Source organism: Brassica oleracea, chromosome C8 (assembly GCF_000695525.1).
Source record: "Brassica oleracea var. oleracea cultivar TO1000 chromosome C8, BOL, whole genome shotgun sequence".
NCBI classification, from domain to species: Eukaryota; Viridiplantae; Streptophyta; class Magnoliopsida; order Brassicales; family Brassicaceae; genus Brassica; species Brassica oleracea.
In genome coordinates, this window is record NC_027755.1 from 9,875,753 (window position 1) to 9,876,033 (window position 281).

Below are 281 nucleotides of genomic sequence, written 5' to 3' on the forward strand. Positions count from 1 at the left end.
TTGGGATGGAAGTTACAAATTATGTGTTGTATAATTTGTTTATTTTGCTTTATTTAAAATGCAGTTATCAAATATTTAATTTATTTTTTAAGTAGGTTATATGGAGAAAATAATAGTTGGATTAAACCTTTATTAATAGATTATGTTCATAATTTAATAGAATAGATTTTAAAAACATTTAAATATTTATATATTTTTGAACATATTATATTAACTGATGTTAGGTCAAATATTAAACGTTTACATTAGGGATTATAAAGGGTATTACATTATGCATAATA